This window comes from Echinops telfairi, unplaced genomic scaffold, assembly GCF_000313985.2.
Source record: "Echinops telfairi isolate 266 unplaced genomic scaffold, ASM31398v2 ScPeMD7_7400;HRSCAF=8409, whole genome shotgun sequence".
NCBI classification, from domain to species: Eukaryota; Metazoa; Chordata; class Mammalia; order Afrosoricida; family Tenrecidae; genus Echinops; species Echinops telfairi.
In genome coordinates this window covers 50,045,979-50,071,711 of record NW_022111300.1, presented here as the reverse complement: position 1 = coordinate 50,071,711, position 25,733 = coordinate 50,045,979, and the positions used below count along the sequence as shown (strand labels likewise).

Sequence of the window (25,733 nt, the reverse complement as noted above, 5' to 3'; positions counted from 1 at the left end):
GACTTCCTCTTTTTCATGGCCCCGTAGCCTGCTATGTCACCAGAGCTCTTGGCAATTTACAAAGTCAACTGAAGAGAAGAAGACACTTCACAAGACCAAATGGCACAGTGGCTGCAACAGTGAGCTCAAACATAGGAATGATTGTGAGGATCAAGAAGGACCAGACAGGGCTGCATTCTGATGTCCATGGAATTTCTGTGAGTCAGGACCAATTTGAGGGTAGCTAGCAAGAGCATTTTTGAAGTCACGGAAAGGAAGTCAGTAAAAGAGGGGGTAAAACATGCTAAACATAACATGAGCCACTGGAAAGAACCATTATTGGCCAAAGATGGAAACATTGGAGAAATAAAATAGAGTGAGGAATCCCAGTCCAATGTCTAGTGTAAGTATACATGTGTCCCTATGGATAAGAATAAAGAGGAAATATATTTTCCTGTCAAAATCTCAAGTAATAGATGTAGACAATATTTCTTTCCATATGTGAAAATGAATTTCACCCTTTGAATGTGTACAACAAGTAGCCTTCATGGCATAGTGGGTTGATGTTTGGCTGTGAACCACAGATAAACGGTTTGAAACCACCAGCCAGCCCTTAGGAGTAAGATGAGACGTCCTACACCTGTTAAGAGTGACAGTTACAGTTAGAAACTAGGTGCAGTATAGCCTTTCCTAAGGGGTTGCTATTTGTTGGAGTGGACTTGTCCTCAGTGAGTTTGAGTTGGGGGGGGAGTTGGGTTAGTGTGCTAAGACTCAAAGACCCAGAAACCCAATATAGAGTCCCGATGAGTCAGTCTCCTGCATTTCTTTGGTGTGGGCTGGAATTAATGACTCAGTGACAAAATATAGGATATCAAAGGGGAAACATGCTAACTTTAAGGAGGAAAGCCTGGCAGACTCCGCATAAACCAAGCAAAGAAAAGAGACAGGCTGATATCATTCATTTACCTCCTGTCATCATGACTGAGAAGAGGATCACACCTCAGTAGTATTTTCCCCCCAAACCTATAGTGACCCTAATGGCATCGTGAAACGATATTATGCAGACCACACTACAAAATGTCTGCTCAGACATCTTCACCATTCCACAGCCATGAAAAACAAGGAGAGAGATGAAAATACCAGCGACTGGAGGAGGTTACAGGGCTGAAGACTAAAGAAAACATCGCACACTGAATGGGGAACAGGGATCAAGGGCTAGCGGCTAACAGAAAGTCACTGATTTGAATTCACCACATGTTCTTTAGGCAAAAGAAAGGCAGCTTGCTCCTGTAGAGATGTACACCCTTAGAAACCCTAGGGGGTTCATTCGACTCTGTCCTGTAGTGTCGCGGTGAGTTGGAAGCTACCTGGCAGCAGGAGGTATGGTTCACATTTTTCTGGATTGAATTCTGGAGCAGGAAGACGGCATCAGTAAAAAAGAAAAAAAAAAGCCTAGATTTCAAATATTTTACAAATGAGAAAATTTTGGTTTTCATATACACCAAGGTTATATGAGCTATCATAAGGGAAAATTAGATAAATAATAAACAGGAATAAAATGTGCTACTTCAATAAACTTTTTTGAAAATCTAAATATTTTCATTTAGGCATTAAATATGAAAGAGCTACCCTTGAAAAATAGCGTAATATACTTATGGAAGAGAATCTAAATGAACATTTTTTACGAAAACTCTTTCATCACAATGTGCCAATCAAAAGAAAGGAGTACATGAAAATCTAAGCAGTTGGGAAAATGAGGGGAAATGTTTGAATTCATTTACAGCAAAAGAAAGTCCCTGAAAACCCTGAGGTGGCAGTCACTGTCTATCAAATTGCCAAAGATTTTTATATTTGTTAGTCTACGGGTATAGTAAAAAGATCAGTCACTAATATTGGGTATGTAAACTGGTATACTACGTTTAGAGGAATATTTCATAATCCCTACCCAGTACGAACATGGTGTCTACCATACATCCTAGTAATTACACTGTTAGATATTCTTTTCAAGGTAACAGGTTTTCTATATGTCTATCAAACATATCTAAAACGATGATGTCAGAAGCAATGTGCACCTCCAATCCTGACTCGGCATGACCCTGTAGAGCAGTGTAGACACTGTTCCCTAGATGTTCCAAGGCTGTAAATCTTGAAATAAGTCAGTAGCATCATCTTTGTCCAAAACAGGAATTGGTTAAATGTATCACAGTAATGGCCAGAGGTTTAGGCTGGATTCTGCAGAGGTCATGTAACAAGCGATAGCATTGCTTATGTCAGATGGATCATGTCCAATACAGAGAATACTAGAAAGATGTTCACTCGTGTTTTGTTGACTATGCAAAGGGATTCTACTATTCGGACCATAATAAACTGTGGATAACCTTGCGAAGAGTGGGATTCCATAACAATAGAGCATTACGCAGGTCTGGTAATTACTTAGTAGTGACAGACTTCCTGGTGTAGACAGATGTTTAAAGCATAGGGACATTTGAAAACATTGTTGTTCTTGTGTCCAGTCAGTTCAGACACACAGGGACAACAGAAGGAAGCCTTGTCCAGTCTTGCACCATCCTCACAATTGCTCCCATGTTGCAACCATTGTGTCAATCCACATTGTTGAGGACTTCCTCTTTTTCATGGCCCCGCTACCAAGCATGATGTCACTCTCCAGGGACTTGTCTGTCCTAGTGACATGTCCAAAGTCCTGGAGACAAAGTCTCACCATCCTTGTCTCTGAGGAGCATTCTTATTGCACTTCTTCGACAACAGATTTATCCTTTGAAAATATTAGTATTTTACAATAATGAATGTGTTCAAAGTGGCTTGAAAGAATCAGTCACACTCCATCCTGGATATGCACAAGGACAAGTCTACCAGTCTATTCTGACTTGACATGACCATGCAGGACAAATTAGGAGTGCTCTCTGTACAGCCAAGGCAGCAAATCTTCACAGAAGTCAGCAGCCTCAGCCTTCTTCCACTGAGAGGGTGGTGCATTTGAACTACTGCCCTTTGTGCCACCAGGGCTACACCCATATTACCAAAGTCCCATGCCCCCTAACCATGGCTGGCATAAAATAACAGCAACACCATTGAGACTAACATTTCTGATTCATAGGGATTCACTTCTCTCTGCCTAAAATCTCCTTCTCGATGAATTTTAAGATTCATTGTTTTTCATTGTATTCAATGAATTTTAAGATCCATTGCATTTCCAGAATTGTTCTAACTTCCAAGAAAGACTGAAGTAGAAGTCCCCTCTGCGGGGAGCACATGGTCTGTGCACTGTCCGCCATTCAGGAGGCATCTTCGGAGGCTTTGTTGATGCCTCCTGCTAGGCTTCTGGGTCTCAGGAAATTGCATCTGTTCCAACCCATCACTTATCCGGATAGGCAAGCTCAACCTCAAACACTTCTGCACTCCTGTAAGTTCACAGTGACTTGACCCCTTCTCCTCAATGATGTGGAGACTGGCAGCAGTGTGAAGGACATCCACGGCACACTCATCTACCCTCTCTTCCACACATTGCTCCTCTACTTTGGTAGGTATTACACTGACCAAGTCAGGGCACTGGTAACATAGTAGATTATGCACTTAGCTGTTAATGGGAGGTCACTGTCCTCAGGGCAAAGATGTGGTTATCTGCTCCAGTAAAGACTTAGAGTCTTCAAAACCCTGAATAGAATGGCTGGCTGTCAGAATCTACTCAATGGCAGTGGGATTGGTCTGGGCTTTGTAATGACAAGGACATTTCTCTATGTGCTCCCAACTCTGTAAAGAGGCAGGGAAGGAACATTGTTTTAACATTTTTCAGGTGATTCGTTTCTTAGATTTTTTTTAAGCGAGCAATCTCAAAAGATATAAAAGTTAAAGTGCTTGACTACAAGTCAAAAAAAAAAAAAAAGAGTTGTTTAAACCCACCCCAAGATAGCTCAGAGAAAGATTAGGAGATTTCCTCTGTAAAGGTCAAAAAGCCTTTGCAGCAATTCTATTCTGCACACATATGGTTAATATGACCCAGGATTGACACGTGATAACTAAATAGAGCCGACTCAGGATCCCTCGCTTTTGGATGAAATTCATATGACACACATATGTAAAATGAAAGAATATATAGTAATAAACTCAAGTGTACATAGGAATGAGTTCTGGCAACCAAATATTAAAGATACATTATATGTAAAACTATATATCAATGGTTTCTAGTCACATCTTAGACACGCAGAAAGCCAGTGGGTTTGAAGCTGTGAATTCTGGGTTAGATATCCAGTACTTTAACCACTGCACCACCAGCACTGCTTAGCTTTCTACACCAAATTTCTTTTGTATTACATGGAATGAAGAAAAAGACTTCCTAAACCCCTCCTGTAAGTAATTACAGTTCTTTGATTTGAGGAGAATTTTTCATCCTTCAGAAAGCAAAGATCTTTTCCACAGCTTGTATTGCAAGCTTTGTAATTGTTTTAGAATTGATTTCTATATGAAATAGTTTTATGTGTTCTGACAGTGTGTTAATAAAATAAAAGGAATTTTTAGTAGCAAAAGAGTTACAATTTTTCATTGGTTGTAATAAGGTTTGCTATTTTTTCCCCTTTCATTGCTGTCTCTTTGTAGATAAAATGGAATTTCATAAGCTCTTGTTTTTCCACATCATTTTCTAGGAAACATTTTCATCAGGATGCCTTGTTCAAGGCTAAATACAGCTCAGAGAAAAATACATCCAAAAAAGCCTTTAAAAGATTTATTGTGTTGTGCTTAATGGGAAATATTGTTACCGTAAAAATACATTACAAATTGTAACCTTGAATGTTTGTTCACCAGGATTCTTGCGAGTAACTATAACAGCCTTATTTTGAAAGTAGATAAGCTGCTTTGCCTCTCTTATCTGTGAAAATTTTTCAACACAATTTTCCTAGGAATTAAACACCTGTTTTGGACTTAGTAAAATATTTTATCATATACTTATTATTCAAATGTAAGTCAGGTAGTTTGTGATATTCAGTATCTAGTACTAAAAGCACTTGTATTTTCTTTGAACCGTGAAATACACAGTTCCCACTTTTTCAGACTGACCAACCCGTGTTTCTCCTTCACCTTTAATTTTATTTTGATTACAAAAAAAGTTTCTATTTAGAAAATTCAATCAATACACCAAAGCACACACAAGAGGCAGATAGTGAGGAGCTACCTGTGAGAGAGGGCAGGGGTGGTCAGGTTGTTATCACCTCCACACCCAGATAACTCTTCACCCTCAGGACAGAACCTGCTTGTGAAAAAGGACAGGGCTGTCTCGGGTGGGTTTTGCCAGCAGGATCTGATAGAGAAGCAGGGCATCTTGTGGGGCTATCCTCTAGTTGGTTTCCACTCGTTGCAACTCCATCTCCTTAAAGGCCTTGCTCGTTTTCACGATGCTCCACTTCACCATGGTCGAGTCTAAGGAGACTTCTTTCAACACTGACTCCTTCATTTTTCCAGCAGGCCATGGCAGACGCCTTTACCTTCGTCAACACCACCACTCAGGCGCATCCGCCCTGCAGCTCTCACGTGCAGCCAAGACTAACACAAATACCGTGGCATGAGCCAGGCACTCAGTCATCTTCCACGTAACATCTTTACTTTTTAAATGTAAATATTTATCAATGACAAAATGATCCCTAGCACACAGCAGAGCTAGAGTTAGGGTTGCAAGTCTCAAGTTTAACCCCCTACGTGTATGGAATTGGTTGGATCCTCTGGAAACACTTGTGTAGGCTTTACATTTACCTCAGCCAATAGTGACAAACAGCTTCCCAGGAGGTCGATACCCAACTCCTGCTGGCAGAGAAGCGGTGGCATATGTACTTCCAGGAGCATTTGCCAAATTCCAGTAGCTGGTTTTCTTAAACTCAGCTTGACTTACACCCCCTTTTCGGTCAGTGAGCAAATTCATCCAGAGTTGCAGGCTGAGATGGCTTTTAAGAAGGAAAGATCTATGGTGAAAAAGCCATGTGGGGTGAGACGGTCAGTGTAAATGTGGCTTCATTAACTAATGGCCACCCTCTGACACTAGAGAGCTGAGAAGGAAGAAATCAAGTGAAGAACAAAGAGGAGGATTGCTCTGATGCCAGACTAATAGCAAACGGAAAGAACGAGAGGTGGGGAAAAAAATTGCCTGTGACTTTGGTGGGAGAAGTAAGGCCAGAAGACTCCTTAGCGGCAAGGTGGCAAGATTTCATCTTACATACTGTGGACATCTTGTCAGCAGAATCCAGTCCTTGGAGAAGGACGTCATGTTTCATAGGTGGCAGAGTGATGACAAAGATCCTTCAAAAGATGGATTGACACAGTGATTCCACCAATGGGCTCAGTCATAGGAACAATTGTGAGGATGCTGCAGGGTTATTACAGGGATGCTGCAGGGTTCTGCAGTGCTTTGTTTTATTGTTCCTAGGGTCGCTATGAGTCAAAGCCAATTAGATGGTACCTAACAACAACAACATAAAAGGGAATACCCAACAAATACTGGAATCTTTTTTTCAAAGCTCTGAGTTTCCTTTTTTTTTTTTTTAACAAAACAACCTTATCATCTTCAAAGTAGTTGCCATTACACTAAATACATTTGTCAAATCTGTGATGCCATTCATGGAAACATTGTTCAAACTCATCTGTTTAGTTGACACCTCCCTCATGTTTTTCTTCACCTCTTCTGCATCTTCTACTCACTGTCGCTTCATGACCCTCAGCATTATCAGAAACAAAAAGGAGTTGCACAGAGCAAGGTCAGGTGAGTAAGGTGCATGAAGCAAGAAAGGCATGCTGTTTTTGCCAAAAACTGGTGCACTGGGATGGTTGTGGGTAAGCAGGTAAATTGTCATGATGGCAAAATCAGTCCCCCATCTACCACAAATCAAGCCTTTTTTGTTGCATCCTTGTATGCTATCTTTTCAGAACCTCTCTAAATAGAATACTTGATCAACATTCTGACTAGGGGAATGAAATCTGACACTTTCATCTATTCCGGAAGTTGATGGACGTCTAGAATGAGGTTTGTCATCACTCGGCATTTCACCTTTTTTGAACAAGAAAACCACTCCAGACACGAGTTCTTCCCATAGGGCTGTCCTTGTAAGCTGTGTTCAACATCACAACAGTTTCTGTGGCATTTTTTTTCCCAACAGGAAACAAAATTTCACAGCTGCATGCAGTCCTCTGAAATCAGCTATCACAAAAAAACAACAACCCAGGTTTGAGTGAAACTAGTTTTACAAAAAAATTCACTGTGATGAGAGAGAACCTTCTCAGGCATTGCCACTGGGTGCACCAACTTAAAGTGAGTTGCTAGATGCTCACCTAGAGTGGAAAATGTGTACTAAGAAAGCTCTGCTCCACACCCAGCACACAGTTCCAAAGTGGGGGGTACCCCCCTCATAGAGTGAACAAACCATGCATGCAAAGCACACCTCAGAACAGTGAATCATAGGAGACACACACCTATGCATACTGCTATACATCCTTATTTTATTCTTTGCTTTAACCTGCTCTGCATGATTATATATATATATATATATAAACTGATATATATATATATCAGTTTACCATAAACTGAAGGTTTGTGGTAACCTTGCATTGATCAGGTCTTATGTAGCTATTTTTCCCCAAAAAATGGTTTTCTATGTCACATTTTGGTACTCGTAAAGTACTTCATTTATCAATTGATGACAGTATAGTGTAAAGCATCTTAAAGCTAAGATTTGCTTTTACCTTCATATCCCCATTTTATTAGAAAGTCATAATTAATTGTTTTCATTTTAAGTTTTGAGACATGCAATACCTATATTGGAGAATCAAAAATTTCCACACCTTCCACACCGCTTCACATTATTACTATTTAGTGTAATATGTGCACATTGACCTTCATTCTTAAAACTCATAGAGCACATGAAAAATAAAATATATAAATATTTGAAATATTTTATCTACATAAAATAAAAGTACTATGAGTCCACTTAAAGCAAAATAAGGATTTACCTGACTTAAAAATAACAATTTTGAGCACCTTCATGTTTACCCAGAAACATTTCCCATGTGGTTGGCTTTCTGAAGAACAATTTTTGCAATGCTTAAAAAACTAATCCTGGTGGCATCATGGTTATGTTTGGGGCTGCTAACCACAGGGTCAGCAGTTCAAAACCACCAGCCCCTCTGGTAGAGAAAAATAAGGCTCCCCCTTCTGTAAAGAGCTATAGTTTCAGAAACCCACAAGAGTTGTTCTCCTCTGTCCTACAGCCTCACGATGAGTTGGAATACACCTGATGGCAGTGAGCTTTTCATTTTGAAAAAAAACAAAACTAAAGAACAAGTAATTTCCCACAGAGTGAATGCTAACTTATATGGCCATAAAGGCAAAGCTGGCTTAGCCCACATCAGTTACAAGGTTGTCCCCTTGATAGAAATGGGCTGTCCATCTTTCTCCTGCAGAGGGACTGGTGGGTTGACTCCTCTGACATCTTGTTATCCACAAAATGCTTGACCATTGCACCACGGGGTTGCTCCGAAGCAGTTTGTATCTGTGAGTTGACATCATCAGTTCAGACTCATTTGACTCTTAGCTAGACAGAAGCCAACAAAGGGTGGGGGGGGGGATGGAGAATCTGTCTGGGATCTTAAACAAAAGGAGAGGAGGAGACACATTTCCACACATACCTATCCAGCCCATAGGAGGGTGACGGGCAGACAAGACTCGGTTCCCTATCAATGAAAATGACCAGAGGTAGTCAAAGTGCTGGGTGGAGAAAGACAAAAAGCTCACACGACGCTCAATTGACTGCATAGATCTTGGCTTTTGGGGTTTGGAGACAAGGAGGCAGCCTTGTGGTGCAGGGTACAAGGATGCACACACGTAGAGAAAGGAGGGACACTGTAGAGAACTAGTCAATAGCAGACTTGTCAGAAAACCCACCATTGGTAGCAGGTCGGCTATTAGCAGACTAAATGGTCCGTCTACATTTTACCAGGATTTTTCAACTAGCTAATGACCCTTTGGCATTCTTTTCCAAAGTATCCCTTTCACTAAAGTCACTTTTTCTGTGTAACCTGTATCTCTGGTCTGAATATTGTCCCTGGGCTGAAACCTTCTTCTGGGAGGGATAAGAACCAAAGAGTGGAGAGGTTCAAAAGCTTGAGCCACCTCCCGCTAAGTGACCCCGTGTACAGCAGGAGGTCCCACAGCCAGGCCAAGCACTATGCTCACCATTGCTAGGTTGGAGTTCGTTTTTGTGGCCACTGTGTCCATGCATCTCACTGAGGGCCTTCTTCTTTTCCCGTGACCCTCTACATTACCAAGCAGCAGGCCCTTCCCCAGGAGCGAGTCTCTCTTGATCACTAGTCCAAAGTATGCAAGACCTGTAGCCATTAGGTGTGGGATCCTCAATAGGTCTGATGTTCATGCATCAGGGTGGAGATGACAGTATTTTTAATATGTGACTCCTCTCACTGAAGATAGTCTCCTAACCGTGCCCACATCACAGCAGTATGCTAATGCTCCTGGGACCAAGAGCTACAGGGGATTAACAATTTCCTGAAGGATGTTGGCGAGTCTCATGCATTATCAACTCAAAATGGTAGACTGTATAAAGCACTCGCTTTAAAAGCACGCATGCACAGCCTGATTTCCTTACTTCCCAACAGTCTCCAGCCTTTCGTGGGATTGGTAATATGAGATTTGTGGACACCCCAGAGTCTGTTTGAACATGCAAAAGAGACTACAAGAAGGAAACCTTCAGCGAGGAAGACTGGCAGAGACCAGCACCCCTACCGACGCCGTATCACCACAGACAGTGTCAATGCTGCATGAGAGACTAGGAGGGCAGAGGAAACCCAGACCTGCCAACAAATAAGGAGGGTCATAAAAACCAATGAGCCGTTGGTGATGACTTGATGCTGCTCTCATTTCTAATGGAGAAAAATGGAGACAAGAAAATTGGGAAAATTGGGAAATAATGACAGCCTGGTAAAAGTAGCTATTGATGAGATGTAGAGAAGAGGGTGCTTGGGAGAACTGAATAAAGAGCTTACTATGCAGTTGGGGAGGAGTGTCTAATGATGTCCTATTAGGGGAGATCATTGTCCTGTTGCAATTCAACATCGTAATGACAGGGAAGAAGTGAATAATGCCTAAGTGAAGATTGTAGGGGAATCGAGCTTCGAGTTTCTGCTAGAAGTATTGTACATAGAAAAGACCCATAAAGCCAGCGGATTTGATAAAAGCAATTAGAAATGTAAGCCAAAACAAAATTATCTTTGTAAAACCAAGAAGGTAGCCAAGAATACTAATGGAAGTAGAAAAGAAGAAAATAAAACCCCAGATGATTCACTGACATCTAATTTGTTGTGTACACAGCTCCTTTATCCTTAGAAGGTTACCTTACAGCCACTGCAAATGAAACAACTGCTGCCAGAATAAGGATGCCTTTGCAGACCAACTCTCCATGCACAGGTTGGTCTCCAAGTCTACTGATCTGTCTGGATCATATATTCTGTTATTTTTTTAAATGCTCAGTTAATTGAAGAGTATCCCAGTGTTACATATTAAGTAACATTTAGAAAAATCATGTGAAGTAGAAAACTAAGGCTAAGGGAGCTAAAAACAATTCCACGGAAGACTATAGCAGGAGCATCCAGAAAGAGGAACCATTAAGAGACAATGAGAGCAAAAAGTGAACAGATAAGAGTGTTAGCAAGAAGTAAATGGTAAACGGTGTCAAATGGGATAGAAAGGTCAAATAAGATAGGACACAAAAGTGGCTATTGAATTTTGCAATTAGGATGTCATCGATGGGAACTGACAAATCGTTTTTGAAGAGAGGCTGGAATAGGATTGAGATAGCTGTGATTGATGAATGACTGGTTGTTAAGAAAATGGAAGGAGCAAAAGATAAACTACCTTTCCAAGAAGGTGAGCCATGATGAGAAAGAATGAAATAGAGTGGTAACAGGGTAAAGCCATCAAGGATAAAAGATGATGCTTTAAAATTGGAGACGTTTGCAGGAAGTAAGGAGTTGGTGGACAAGAGGTTATACCTTATTGTTGAACTCCTACTGATTTTTTCTATATGCATATGAGAAGCCACTTCCTACGTAAGACTGATTTGTTCCATTGACTCAGCCCCTGGGAAGCCAGGTTCTCCTTTTCTGTCGGTCTTCACAACCTCCGTGGGCCCTTTTAAGCACATCATCCCTCACGTTGCATTTCTAATAGATTTCTCCCCTCCACAACTTCTTGATGGCAGAGATTACATCTCTGTCTCAGTTTCTAGCAGAGTAAATATCACATCCTCTATTGAGGAACTAAGTTTTCTAATGAGCAATTCAGTGAATGCCATGATAGAGCCACATTCCAAGAACATGTAGATCTGTTGGATCAAACTTCAACTCTCACCCGGGCAGAGAGAGAAAGTAGAAATGTAAATCCATGTATTAGAAGGAGGCCACTGTGGTCAGTGGATGGGAACCAGTAAATCAAAAGTAGACCAGAGAACAGCCAAAATCAACAACTAGAGGCCAGGGTCTTATTCAAAAAATAATCTTCAGAAATCCTAGTCTTTTGTTTCCGTCTTACATCAAAACTCCATAAGTACCTGAAGCCTCACTCAAAGGTGAACAATTGATATAAATCCACTTTCATCCTGAAGCCCTAAAAAGAAATTTGTCTCTTTATATGTCCATATAAGTTGAAAGCGGAAGCCCTCTTCCCCGTAGTTTAGAAGGAGACAGAGAACACGTCATACAGAGAACATACATGAAGTGAGGTGGTTTTTTTTAAAGACCAAATTGGAAATCTTGACAACAAAAGAAAATTATCAAGTGGTTAAGGTTGGGATATTTAATGGTGAACTCACAGTAAGTGCTTGTAATCTTTTTTATCCTATCTTATTTCATATAGTTAGCAATGAAGATATCATTTTTGCTAGTCTCTGGGTGCTTGACAGACAGTACACCCACCAGCATGGCATTTTTATGACCCTAAAGCCATATGGTATGGGTCATAATTCTTTTTGGCTCATTCTGTGGTGGTTACATACTTTCATGTCAACTTGGTCAATAAAGTATAGGGGTAGAGTTTAGCCTGTCAAGCAGGTCACAGCTTGGTGACCTCATTTGGAGGTGTGACCAAGATAAATGACTGGCTGGAGCTACTCGCCCCCCCACCCCCAACCCTTGCTTCACCTTACTGTTGGCGAGAAATGCGGCTGAGACCAGCTAGAGCCTTGTGATGCTTCCACCTCCATTGGATCCGCAAGACCCTGCAGCCACTGGCCCATGATCGTTCTGCATTCTCCATCATTGCTTGTAGCTGTGTGAGTCTAAAGAGGGATTCATGGACTAATATCAGACTTATGGACTTGATTTGGACTGGGCTGGGATATTTTCTTAATATCCAATTACTCCTTCATATAAAGCTTTTCTTAAATCACATATATGAGTGTCCCTGGATTTGCTTCTCTACTCAACCCAATCTAACACACCTTCCCAGGGTACAGTAGACACGATTTAAATATTAGTATACATACTCAACTAATTCACAAGAAAAGTTGAAAAACAAATGAAGGGTGATATTTCACCAGGTTAGTTGATGATATCAATCCTCTAGAGCTAAGAGATGGATATGATTCTTGACTATTTGATTTTGAAAGCTATCTCCTAACACATTGCTTTAAGAATGCCCCCAAAACTAACACGAGTTCGTCAGCTTGGATAGTCTTAAAAAATAATCTGACAAAAGAAATTGTAGCTGTGCGGGCGTACGTGTGTAAAAGCCACAGATTTCTCTGCAAATGGTTTTAATTCCACGAAGCTGCTATCTGCCATGACCTTCAGCGTGTGCATGTTCCATCAGGCTCAATGGAAATTGTCTAGCTTGTATCTAAATAATAATTCAACAGAAAACTTCATTTAGTAAAATTATCATATCTTTGCAGCTATGACAATGAGCATGATTATTTTTCTTTCCCTGTAATTTACCAAAAATAAAACTAGTCTTTTCATTTTCAGGAATAATTAATTAATTAGCAGTTCATTGATTTTTAACCATGGCCTGCTATTGGTTGTATCTGTCCACATATATGAATAGAGTCTGGAAACTATTGGAGCTGACGTGATAAAACCATTTAATGGGGTTCTGTGTAATGTGAATGTGTTCAGAAAGTGGTAGGACCTTATGTTAGTTTCCTTTTTAAGAGGTTTATCTTTCATTAAATGTGGATTCCATATTATTTGAAGGGTGCGTGTGGTATTATGGAAGGAGACTGGACTACTGGGATCCATGAGACACTTTCCAAATATGACCTGGTTTTTATGATTAAAAGAAAAACAAAACCTGCTGTAAACTTCCAAGTAAATGAGTTCAATTCAAATTCAACTCAATTCCAAACAAAAAGAGAAAACTTATCGATACAGAAACCAGGTCATCTGCATAAGATGACCAAGAAAACTCTGCACTTACTCAACTATAAATAAAAGGAGGAAAATCATCAATCCCAACACGTGATTTTTCTTACTTATCTCCTGTGCTGGCCTCAGAACAAGGTTCTGCTGTGAGCAACGGGAAAGACAGAATGCCCAGGCCGAAGAAAGACCAGTTCCTGGTCTTTGGGGTCCTGACTCAGCCCACCCCAGGTGAGGCCGGCTATCCTTGCATTTCAAAGAGTTTTTAGTGACTGATTGGTCAGAAATAGATGGCTGAACCTCTCTCCCAAAGGCGCTCTAGGTGGACTCTCAACCTCCAAACTTTAGTGTAGCAGCCACGTTCATCAACAATGTGCTGCCTTGGAAAGAGAAGATCAGGAAGGAGCTGAAGGTTAATCTACACCACTGCCAGAAATTCTATCGACCCAGATGTATATGGCAGCAAAAACAAAACAAAACAAACAAACAAAAACCCAATGCTGTTTAGGTGAAACAAAATAGGGGCTAAGTGAAGATGTTTGAAAATATAAATAGTTGTAAGGCTCGATTTCAAACCACTGGGCTCTGGGGAAGAGAAGAGGCCAAAAAGGAAGGAAGACGCCCTTTTCTTCATTTCCCTACTGTCTGATGTTAAAGGTGACGTGATACAAGTGCCAAAACATATAGCTATTGAAAGCAGACCATCCAGCGCTCCTTTTTAATCCCCCTTAGTCCGGAAGCTTCTCAGAAACTTGTGCACCATGGGTGCCACTACTGGTATTTGAAACACCAGTGGCATGGCTCCTGGCATCACAGCAGCACAGCCTGACAAACTGACAGATGAGTAGTGTGCATCAACTTCAGCTATCTACTTTTTAATAGAGTTAGCTGGTGTTTTCAAATAGCGGTGAAGCGGTAATGGGGTTGCCCTGAAACTTTTGCTTCGCAAGTTGGAAGGCACCCATAATGCAGTTGGTGAAAAACTACCTCCTCAAAGGTGAGTCAGTCTTACTAAGGTGGATGCAGCAGAGCTGTGGGGATCTTCATTCGCTTACGTGGTGCAATTCAAAATGAGAAGAAACAGCTGCAAATAGTCATTAATAATTAGAATGAGGAAGTTACAAATTATGAATCTAGGAAAATTGGAAGCCATAAAAATGAAATAGAACACATTAATGTTGATTTCCTAGACATTAGACAGCCTGAGCTGTCTGTCATATCTATATGCCTATAAGAAAAACCAATTAATAGAGTGTGTTAGTCTCGGTAGACTAGAGAAACAAATTCATAAACATGCATATGTATATAAGAAAGAATTCTATAAAAAAAAGAAAGAATTCTATATACAAGAGCAGTTGAATATTGAGAAAATGTCCCAGTCCAGTCCAGTCAAGTCCATAAGTCTGATATTAGCCCATATGTCCACTACCAATCTATAAAGTCCTCTTCAGACTCACAAAACACATACAATGACATGGAATGCAGGATGACTAGAGGCCAATGGGTTGAAAGTCTTTGGATCCAGTGGCATTGTAAGCATCTCAGCACTGGCAGGGGTCCCCTCATGGCTTCTCCAGTTCCCAGGGCTGCATCAGGGTAGGTCCATGTGGCTTCTCCTCAGGGATGTCTCACAGGAAGTGAGCAGAGAGAGAGAAGTCTCTGCCATCTCCAAGAAGGAAAATACAGTAGTTCCCAGAATTCTCAGGAGAAGGCCATGCCCACACAGAGGCCTCATTGGCTATGATCCATTGACAGAGTAGACTCCACCCCTTCACTCATAGTCTTCTCAAATTGACACCAGATTATGTACCTACCACATAGAGTGTTATTCAAATTTATACCCAAGCCACCGATGTAAAAGATAAGTAAGATGATAAATTTTAATAATTGAACAGATATGCAATCAAAGTGCATTAATAATTCCTGGTATTTGGAAGGCAAAAGTTGGAAACAAAAATCAGAAATTTGAAAATATGGGCATGTTGATAGAAATGCCAAAGATCATATTATAGCCTTTTACAGTGTAAAAACATTCAGTGCAATAATTTTTAAATTTTTTATTACCATATAATTTAGACATCCAATAGTTCAATCACCTTAAAAAGAGTTTGCAATCATTATCACAACAATCAATTTTAGAACGCTTCCTTTTTCTTGTACTCATTAGTTCCTCCATTTCCTTCTAACCACCCCTGCCATGCACCGAGGACATTATTGGGCCAGCTACTGGCTCTCCAGATCCACTGAGGTTGGATTTTATATTCAGAAAAACATACAAAGAGAAACAGAAAGAAAGTAATGAGAAAGTAAAACAAAGAAAATCTTTAATTGAGAATAAAGCAGAAAATATTAAAATCTGGAACAAATTTAGAATGGCTTAAAGGGGAGATAAAATGATAAGGTGTTACATTTTTACCTGACTATGTTATCAAAAGTCCCCTCTGCAATGCCCTCTGCCTGATAGCAAGGCTATTCACACCCCTGGCATAAGGTCACAGGCTTACTCCATGGAGGGATCCTGAAAATATTTTTTTGGCTTTCACTGTCATCTATAACCTTCCGCTAGCGAGGTATTCAGAACCTAAGCACTTATACCAGCCTCCTAATTTGAATTTTATTATTTAAAATCCTCGGGTCACACATGCTGGTGTGCTTCATCTTTTTTTTTTTTGTAATGTGAACTTTTGACACTTGAATGATTCCATTCAAAATTCTCTATTTTATAATTACAAAACAATGCTTGGGGGGAACATACTTAATCTAAATATAAATTCATGTCACTTATCACAAAATTATACAGTAAAGTTTATAAATGAAAACCAAAACAAACAGTACTTGCAAATTTAGGGTACATGAGTATTTGCAAATTTAGGCTAAATGTGCTAATTTAGGCTACATTTGCAAACTCAGGCTACAAAAAAAGCAGTATTTGCAAATTTAGGTTAGTAAACAATATACTACAAATTTTTACGCACATCTGTGTGGACTTAGCTGAAACCTCACTTAGATGGCTGCTTGTTTTAAGAAAAACATTTAAAACCACAGGTGATATCCTTTCAAATAGCTGGGCACCATATAGTTTCTTCAGCACACTTTGCTATAGCACCCATATCTTCAGTGATCTCTTTATGAGGAAAATATGCAGATACCTTTTTTATCAACAACATAATTGATGACTACACACATGGACTTCACTGGATAGACTATACATGGATTACACCAACAATATATGGGGCAAGGTGGCAATCAAAAGCTCAGCATCATTTTTTTTGGAACATGGCCTGGGATCTACTGTGCAGGAGAGTATCAACTGCTCATATTCAAGATCAAGTTGAAGTTGAAGAAAACTAAAGTAAGACCATGAGCGATAAAGTACAACCATGAGTAAATGTCGCCTGAATTGAAAGAGCATCTCAACATTGAATTTGGCAAAGTGAACACTAGTGACACTGATGGAGGAGACCAAGGACATCATACATGAAGAAAGCAAGCGGTCACTAAAAGGACAGGAATAAGAAAAAAGCCAAAATGAATAGGAGAAGAGACTCAGAAAAAACTTTCTGTTGCATGTGGAGAAGACAAATCAAATGGAAGAAATTATAAAAGTAAAGAACTAAGCAGAAACTTGCAAAGGGCAACTCCAGATGACAAAGTGCCATGAAGTGTGTACAGACCTGGAGTTGTAAAAGCAAAAGGGAGAAAATACTCAGAATTTGATACGCTGAAAAAACTAAAGAGAACATCCAAGCCTGGAATCACAATATTGCAGCATCTATAGGAAAATACTTGACAGATGAGTGGGTATTTTCCTAAAGGCCCTTCAATGTGGCACCGATGCTGGAAACAATGTGACCACTATTTTAAATACCAGTAGGATCGGTCATGGTGGACATTTTCAGCAGAGCTTCCAGGTTAAAAACAACTCATAAAGAAGGAAGAGGTGGTTCACATATGAGGAATTAACTCTAAACCTATATGAATAGTAGCAAAACATATCTGACTCATGTCTTAAGCTGGAAGTCACTCAGAATGCAGCTTAAGAAGGTGGTTCTCCTGACAGTAGAAAACCCGAAAACTACACCCACTGCCACTGGGTTGACTCAGGCTTAGAGGGACTCTATATAACGTTGGTGATGCTGTAAATCATTAGGGGAACAGATCACCTCCTCTCTCACACTCAGAGCAGCTAATGAGATTGAACCATCAATCCTTTGGTTAGTAGGCTACCACATACCTACAGGGTCACCAGGGTTTCTTTCTGAAAGTAGAGTTGACCGTAATAATGAGGATGAAGCCAAGTTTTCAAAAGTGCATTTACGAATGAGGCATGGCTCAAAATGAGAAGAAACAGATGCAAATATCCATCAAGCACCAGGACAGGGAATGTATGTATTATGAATCTAGGATAATTGACAATCATCAAAAATTATATGGACTGCAAAACGATTGATACCCTAGACATTAATTACCTGAAAATTGACTTGACACTGGACATTTTTAATTCTGAAAAGCATAAGGTGTACTATGTCAGGAAGGACAAGTTCAAGAGGAATAGAGTTGCACTCGGCGGGCTCGATGCAGCAACTGTTACAATGGGCTCGAGGCTAACAACGATTGTGATGGCACAAGACTGAACGGTGCTTTATTTGGGCAGAGTTCACCCCGAGCATCTCTATGTGTCAGCACAAGCACGATTACACCTGACAACAAGAAAACAATCATTACTGGCAAATATGCCTCTGTAATTGTCTATTCTGTGAGTCAATTGAGAGATGCAAGAATTCTTTCATTTCTTTTGCTCCATCGATATGAATACAATTTGACATGGACCCCCATTGACCCATTAAAAATTAAATCATCAGAATGAAAATCAATAAAGTTTTCACTTTGTAACAGGCCCAAAGCTATACCTCGCTACCTTCTGAGGTACTTCCTACCCGTAAACTAATGTTAAAGGCTGGCCCGGAACCAGAAACATTTCTCGGGGCACACTACTATGATAATGTTCATGGAGCCCCAGCATTTTAAGCCAGACTCTGTGACTGGGTTATGTGCTGTTCATGAGTTGTGATTTTTTAAATATCTCTTACTATTTGTACTCTTCCTCAAGTAGAATAAAATGCATATGCTCTTTCATTCTAAAAACAAGTACCGTTTTTTCTGCTGAGTTTCTGAGATGTAACACACGTCAAGGCAAAAGCATGTTGAATGTTTTCAGATTTGGAGGAGCATCTACGGATCAGACCATCCGTTTCATAACTCTGTGAGCTTTGGTTTCGTTTTGAAATGATATAAATCAAGGACAGGAAAACAGTGTGCGTGGGAGGAGACAATAGGAAGATTAACTTTTTGATGGCAAGAGCTATGTAGGAACCACTGATCATGAAAAGATGGTAGGCCATAGAACTGAGAAAATGAAACCCAGGACCAAACAAATTCCAGGGAAAGCACGCCACCTCCTCATCTCGCGGCACCACATACATGGTCTTCCTGTCGACTGACCAAACCTAAGGAAGCTAGTTACCCTGCACAGTGGACCTATGTTCCATTGTGGTTTTAATGGTTGATTTATCACAAGTAGATCACAAAATCTTTCTTTTCAGAGGCTTTTGGATGGACTCGAACTGGCAACATTTCCTTTAGGAGCTGACCTCATTCACTTTTAATATCACCCTAATTCCTCTGAATGTATTGAGTTCAAGTCTTCCCTGCTTCCGTCACATTTGGTTCTCTCTCCACCTGATCGCTGCTTGTAGATTCCGAAGAGGAGGAAGGTTGGCATTATAGCCAGGTTTGCCAGCCCCGGGTATGAAGTCCCATCCTGAATTATATAAGTGTGGTCTTAATGCCCCAGTGGAAGCCTTAATGCTGGGCTCTTTCGATCCCCAAATCACACACACAAGCTTTGACCACATGCTTTGTTCTCATCTCTCATGTCAGCGTACTGAAGATTTGAACCTGGTTATTTTCCTTTGATCTTGCCTTTGTATAAATTCTTCTCTGAGGTTTACTATGAGAAACTGAGAAGGAGGAAATTGTTATCGCTAATGACTCTGAAAGTTGTTAGCTTTAATGGATTAAAACTGGAGGCATGTTAAACTCAGTGATTTCAGGTCACAGGGGAATTGAGTAAAGGACTTTTTAGGCTCTGGCTAGAATTTCAGAGTTCAAATCACATTAATGCCATTTGATCAAATCTACTGAAAGAACAACCCAAGCAAAAATCCTCCCACTGTGCTGTGCTCCACAAGACTTTGCGGTAGGCCATCCAATTTTCTCTATTTTTAAATAAGTTCAGATCTAGGTAGCTTTGTTTGAAAAGCAGAACAATGTCAAATTTCTTGTACGCTATCTCCATTATTATGTTTTCTTCTATAAAATGAATGCAATTGGCTGAATTAATGGCTATTCCAGAAAAAGCAATAATCTACACAAGTTATAATTATGTAGTGTTACTTAATTGTGTGTATACATAATCAGATCATGATTTTATAACTTAAGCATTTTCTCTGAACAAGATTTTTAAAAACAATCATGAAAATATAAGATCATAAGACTTTAATTAGAAAATGAATGCCATAATCTCAAAATTATATGCATTCTCCAGTAGTAATGTCAAAATGCTTAGAATTACAAGAAAAAAGAAAAGAGTGGAAAATTCTGACTTGAAGGAGGTAATTGAAAGCTTACCAAGAATCTGTTGATTTGGCCAAAAACTTTTAAACATCAGTTGTCCCAAAATAGATATTAATATATTTGATGGGTGTGAAACTTAGCATGAGCATAATCTCCAAGTGTTTGATCAAAAGAAGAAAGTAACAAGATAGAAAGATGCTTAACTAAATAAAATGAACTTATCTGCCTGAAAATCTTTTAAAAATCTCAAGATTTCCCAATGTGTCTCTTCCTAAAATAACATAGGAAAGGGACGTGAAAGCAGGAGAGAGGACAGAATAGGGCTATGGCATCAGAGAAACACATCTCACCAAGCCAATCCACAAGAATCAAAGCTACACATCCGCTACCTGAAGTGGCCCTGGTGATATAGTCGGGTACCCTTTGCACAGCTAACCACAAGGTCAGCAGTTGAAATCACGGGCTGCTCCTCAGGAGGAAAATGAGTCTTTCTACTCTCAAAAAGATTACAGTCTCAGAAATCCACAGAGGCAGTTCTAGTCTATCCTGTATGGTCTCTGTGAGTTGGAATCAATTCAATGGCGGTGAGATAGTTGGTTGTGTGTGGGTTTTCTTCTCTTTATTTTTTTCAATCAGAGCAGTGTGATGGATCGGATGTGTCAACTCTGGTATCCTAGGGAAACCTGACTGGGAACTGCCTGCTGAAGAGAGAGCAAAGTCTAGAAGATGAGCCCCACTGTGTGTACTAAATTTGGGCCAAAGGAGCACCCCCTACTAGCAGAGCTTACCATTGTGCAGTATGAATGGCAAAGAGGAAATATTACAAGCGTTGGTCCCTTGACATAAAGCAACACCAAAAGGGTGGATTCGGGGCTAAGGAGCATTCCATTGGCCAGTGGCACACCCACAGACTCCAGAGAGTGCTCTAGATGCAAGGGGGAGGTTAGGAAATCTTCGCGTGCATGTTATTGTTGATTTTAGTTGCTGTTGAGTTGCTTCCACTAATGGAAACTGATGAATCACGAATGAAATATTGTCTGCTGTTGTTTTGTTGTTGTTATTGTTAGATACTATGGAACTGCTTCCCACTCATGGTGACCCTCTGTACCACCGAAGGAAACAACCGCTAGTCCTGCACCATCCTCAAAATTGTACTTCTCGTTGAGCCTATTTTTCAGCTGCTGTGTCAATTGATCTTTCTGAGGGCCTTCCTCGCTTTCACTGCCCCTTAGCTCTGCAAAGCAGGATGCCCTTCTCCAGGAACTCATCTTTCCTAACATGTCCAAAGGATGTCAGATGAAGTCTCACCACCCTTGCCTTCAAGGGGTATTCTGGCTATGCGTCTTTGAAGAGAGGATTGTTGGTTCTTTTAACAGCACCATAATCCAAATGCATCAATTCTTCTCGGTCTTCCTTAGTCAATGTACAACCTTCACATGCATAGGAAGCCACTGAAAATACCATGGCTTGGGTCAGGTGCACCTTAGTCCTCCAAGCAACCTTTTTGCTTTTCAACACTTTAAAGAGGCCTGTGCAGCAGATATGCCCAATGTGATGTGTCATTTGATCTCCTGACTGCTGCTTCCATGGGTATCAATTGTAGTATATCTAAGCAAGGAGAAAAGTTACCTTGCCCTATACTGTACTCAATTGTATTCACCTGATGGTGAATGCATTCTAAACTCACTGGGGACCCGTTCTTTTACTTCTGTTTGGGTTGTGCTGAAACCTAGATCTTGTTGAGGTCCTGAAGTCAATGAGGAAGAGTCAAGGTGTGAGTCTTAAGAAAGTCCTCATCCCCCAAGGCAACTTTGGTAGGAGAAATTATTGAAGGATCTCAAGAAGAGAAGCTTTGTTTCTTCAGACGGGCATGTGGACTGGTTGTGCTGACAACAAAGAATCTATGAATTTGCTGCATCTATAGCTACTTAAACCTATTCAGTACAAGTCCCAGGGTTTCATGCATTCCCTCAGGTGCACTTCACTGGTTATCAGAGACTTCAAAGGTAGGTAGGCAAGGCAATAGACACTATGCAGAGTGCTGGGCAAGTCACAACTCACACTAAACTCCAGGGTGGCTGAATAGGAGACACTTGCAAATTGGCCATTCCATTGCAAGTCTATATATTGTTCCCTCTAGTGCCCCCTATGGACAAACCTTACCATTGTACCAAATGGGAAGGAGGAAACATTACAGTATTTGGATTATAATGGTTATCTTCTTGGCTTCTCCCAGTGACCTCAGGTCTAGAAAAATTTTCATCTATCCCCTGATGATTTCAGTTATTTCCTACTTCTTCCTCAGTGGCAGATTATGTTCATCTGAATATATGCTTCAATGTGGAAAATCTTTGATCTCCATATAAAGTCAAAACAAACTTATAAGTATCTTTTATTGGAAAATGAAAATCAAGCATAGTCACCTAAGCCATTCTGAACAAACCATAAGGGACATGCCTACGACACGGCGAACAGCGCTCATCTGTGAGAGACTTCACCGCAGGCAGCTGAGGAGCGAGTGGGTAAGTGTGTGTACAGAAAACTCCAGCTCCTTAGCGTGCTGTACCAGACAGAAAGTTAAATGCTGAACTTAAGCACTTCCAGTTGACTGTCTAGTGGCCTAAGACTGAATATCCCTTAAAGTAAACTGTGTGTTCTGTTCACTTTTTGTTTTATATTTCTCCAAACATTCATATTACATGGGCAACTTTTTTCCATATTTTCTGCATGCTGTGATTCCACATGTTTTCTGTTTAATGAATAAATATGGACTTCATGTAGTGATTATAATATCATAGTGCTGTGGGGTTTATTTTTAATGTGGGCTTTCTAGCCCTGGGTTTGTAATTCTCCCCCAAATGATCGGTCAGGTATAATTTTATAAATGAATGGTCATTTACTATCCACTTAAGTGGCTTACAAGTTATTGGCCAGTTTACAATACAGTCTCCAGTTCATTTTTACAGGGATTGACCACATCCTCACTCCCACGTTGGACTTCGGTCATATTGTTAGTAATCTCACTTGGTAATTAACTAAAGTATGTGGGCTAGCCTCAAAACAGCCTTGAACACACAGCCTCTGTTGGGGTTTCCTTCTCAGAGAGCCAGGAGAGGAACATGTCCCTGGTCATGGGTCCTTCCTATGGCTCTCCTAGACTTGGTAATCTTTGGATGAGGGCAGAGGAAGCAAATACAGCAGTGCCAGAGGAAGCAGAGGTCATGAACAGACCCGGATGGTAGCATTAGGGAATAAAGACTCAACCCCAGCTAAGAACTGAGATGAGTAACCAAGTGATGTCATTGAGTTCCTTATCAAAGTTTCCTGATGGATGAGAATGTTTTGGTTTGGGGAAGGGTAAATGGGTCTGTTTTGTTACTCCCATAAATGGGCTAATTTTAGATATTGAGCACCTTTTCAAGAATCCAGGGTGGGGGAATCTGTCATGTCACAGCTTCCTACATCTAGACAGCATGCATATTCCTTGGTTGGGGATCACTTCCTCCACCTTCAAAGCCAGCATGTGGGATCGTTTGACCTGCTACCATCTATCTAGTTCTCTGAGGCCAAGAGTGGGGCTCTCCTTTTGTGAACCCATGTGATTGCCTTGGGCCCACCAGGATTATTCTGGGTAAACTTCTCATCTCATGTGCCTTTAGCCTTCATCAAATCTGTGCCATCCTTGCTGCAATGTTAGGTAATAGAGTTACAAGATCTAGGTGCCAGGGTTAGATGTGGACACTGTTGACTCAAACACACTATTACATCTATCCTACCCTATACTGCTGTGGTCAAATGCGTTCCTATTTCTGTCCTTTTGCAATCATCCTTGGAAAAATAAATTGAGAGATTTATTTCCTCCCAAGTTCCGAGGAGTCATTTCTTCCCTAATTTTCCACCCCAGAAGGTTTGTACTTTTGTCCAAGTTGATGAGGACACTGGAAACAACTTAATGATTTGATATCTGTCCTGTGATTGACTGCTTTATGTAACTCTAATGGACTGGCCAATATACCAAGCAAACAAAGACAGCATGTTCTATGGAAATTACTATGATTTCCCCAAAGGGATTGATTAGTTCCTGGCCCTAGTGGGAAGGCCATGCCTTGAACTTGACAAAGCATTTGCTTATTTAAGGAGAGAATCCCTCAGAAGTACATAGGCAGAAAGAAAAAACCGAAAGGAGAAAAAAATAGAAAATTTAAGAGAAAAGAGAAGAAATATACAACAAGAAGTTGAAGAAGAATCTCCTAAAACATCTAGAAAGTGAGTCAATGGCTGTAAAACTGAAGACAGTGAGAGGCCTGTGAGGGAGACTTCTGCAAAGTTGGCTGGCCATCAGCAGCTTCTGCTCCACACTGTCGAGTGCAAAAGTCAGTGTGGCCCAGGCCTCCTTTTCTTGCTCCATTGTGGGGTCCAGCACAAGATTCCCATCAGAGTCCAGAGCATAGGTGATGCCACAGAAGATGGCTCACATGGGTACACCTGCATCCACCAGTGCCATGCAGGCAGCATTCAGGCAACAGGCCAGGAGGGAGCCAGTATTGCTCATGACCTGCAGCACCACAGTGATGGAGGTGCGGGGGTGCAGTGCCCCCAGAACCATTGCCTCGCACGTGTTCCTCTGGGCCACACCTGGAAGCCCAATCTTCGGCCTCAGGAGCACTTCCAGCGTGGCCTTGTTGAAGAGTTTTGCTGACCTTCACTTTAGCAGGCCCATACACACCTGCCAAGACTGAAGTATTGCCTTGTAGGATAGAGGCCAAGCCATCTGGTCAGGACAGTGGATTCTGTTCGCAAGCAAGTTCTGGAGACTGCAGCCGGGGCTCTGAGGACCAGCCTCAGCCCGCGTCTCAGTATGGTTCTGGGTGTCTGTCTGTATCAACCACTGTAGTGTTAGAGACCCCACGTGCAGCCCGTGCAGCAGAAACTTGCCACTAGGAATCTGGCTAAGGGAACTGAGTGAAAATACCACACTGGATATGAACTGGGCCATTCGGTAGATGCCGAGGTGAAAGCAGGGAAATCTAAAGGCAGCCTGTCCCCGGGCATCTGATAGGATCTCCCCCTGAGGGTGCTGGAAGGCATACAAATGACAGAGAGAAGGGGGACCTGCCATCAGGAGTTGAGAGAGCTGTCCTGAAGCAGCCAGGGGTGTGATCTACACTTCAGGGGAAGCTTCCAGACTTTACCTGTATGCCTTCTGATTCCAATCTCAAGCTGTACCTGGTTCCTTCCTTAATAGACACTGAACTGTAAGTGTGATCTGTGGGTTCTGGGTGGACACTGAAATCGATCACTGAACTCAGAAGGGAGGCAGAGAGGGGGGGGGGGAGAGCCTGGGGTCCACGTGGGTGAAAGGAAAGGAGGAGCATGGACGTCTATCTGACCTTCATCGCCTAGAAATCTGCCTTGTGCTGATCTTAATTCTCACGCCCCCCTCCTTCTGCAGTGAGCTAGGTTCTGATGGCACGCCTGCTGCTACACAAGTGCTAAGAATGGAGGCTGTTCCTAATGATTGGCTCACCAAGTAGTAGAGAGCAGATATTTTACTGTACGTGAAAAATCAAAGGAAACTTCTAATGATATCATTCCCATAATGGCATTAAAGAACGGTAGGCGTGTGTTTGATTGACCAAAGCTTTACATATAAAGGGCATGGTCTGTAGAAGAACCACGACGTTTTCACTTTTAGGGGC

The 25,733-nt window shown here is 41.1% G+C and overlaps 1 pseudogene; it reads right to left on the bottom strand.

Moving 5' to 3' along the window:
* LOC101639407 overlaps positions 1–25,030 on the bottom strand; it is a 149,465-nt pseudogene extending 124,435 nt beyond the window's left edge.
* Between the last annotated feature and the right edge of the window lie 703 nt (positions 25,031–25,733).